Consider the following 1,473-nt stretch of genomic DNA (forward strand, 5'->3'; position numbering starts at 1 on the left):
GCCTTTCAAAGTCCTGAGATTGTCCTGTTTTGTTTCTGACTGGTGTTATTTTAACATTTCTTACTATGATCTTTTTTCACTATCTCTTTATTGCCCCCACCACCTATGCCTACACCTTCAATTTGGCTTCTTACGGTCATTCATCACTTCTTCTACCAACCCTGAATCTTTTTTTTAAATGGACCTTTTTCACTTTCCCACCTTTTAGTACTTCAGTACATCACATGCCTGTTCGTGGATTGCTTTATATTTCACATTTTCTAACTCCTGAACTGAATTCTTTTCCATTGTCTCACAAGCTATCTTCTACTTGCTTAGCTTTCTAACATAAACATTACCTTTTTTTTTTTTTTTTTTTTTTTTTTGCAGTACTGGGGATGGAACACAGGGCTTTTGTGCATGCCACTCAAGCTTTCTACCACAGAGCCATATCACCAGTTCTAATTGTATTTTTCTTAAACCCATCTTCCTCAAGATGGCATAAGGTCCTATTCACCTTTACTTTTTTTTTTTTCCTTTTTGTTTTCTGCAGTGCTAGGGATTGAATCCAAGTCCCCACATTTGTTAGGCAAGCATTCTACCAATGAATTGTGATCCTCCTGCTTCATAATTTTTATATAAGTAGTATATGCATATATAAATAAAATTATAAATATACACATATGTATCTAATAATATATACATATATATACACACACAACACACACACACTGCAGTGCTGTGCTGGGGATCAAACCCAGGGCCTTGTACATGTTAGGCAAGTAAATTATCCCAACAAATCCATCCCAGTATTTGGTAATTCTTAAACTGAGGTTAGCTCCCAAGAACTCTTTCAGTTACAGTGATGCACTACTTGGGAGGCTGAGACTAAACAACTGTTAGTTCACACCCAGCATGGGCAACACAGTGAGATCCTGTCTGAATAAAAACAACATAAGGGCTGAGGTTGTGGCTCAGTGGTAGAGTGCTGGCCTCGCATGTGTGAGGCACTGGATTCGATTCTCAGCACCACATATAAATAAATAAGAAATAAAGGTCTATCAATGTCTTAAAAAAATGTAAAACAAAATAAGCTCTCTGTACACAAGAGTTCTACCCACAGACATAAGAAAATGGTAATACCCTGGAAACATCTGTGAAGTGTTAAATGACACAATGTTACTGAGATAAAGGTCAATGCTACCTATGTTTACACTCTTAATCTTTAAGCAACTGCCAAAACAGAACTCTGATAACCTTTAATTTTCCCAACACTTAAGAAAAGCTGTGTAAGAATAGTCCTTATCACACAATATTTTAAAGCATTATTATTTGATCTTGGTTACTTACCTTCTCTTGGCTGCAGCAGGCAGCTCATATTGAAAGATCACTTTCCCCCCTCAATCTCATTTTCACAAACGATTAAACAGTGATAATATAGAAGAAACCACAAGCTTCAAACACACACACACACACCAAAGAACAAACCAAAGG

The sequence above is a fragment of the Sciurus carolinensis genome, chromosome 6, assembly GCF_902686445.1.
Source record: "Sciurus carolinensis chromosome 6, mSciCar1.2, whole genome shotgun sequence".
NCBI lineage: Eukaryota > Metazoa > Chordata > Mammalia > Rodentia > Sciuridae > Sciurus > Sciurus carolinensis.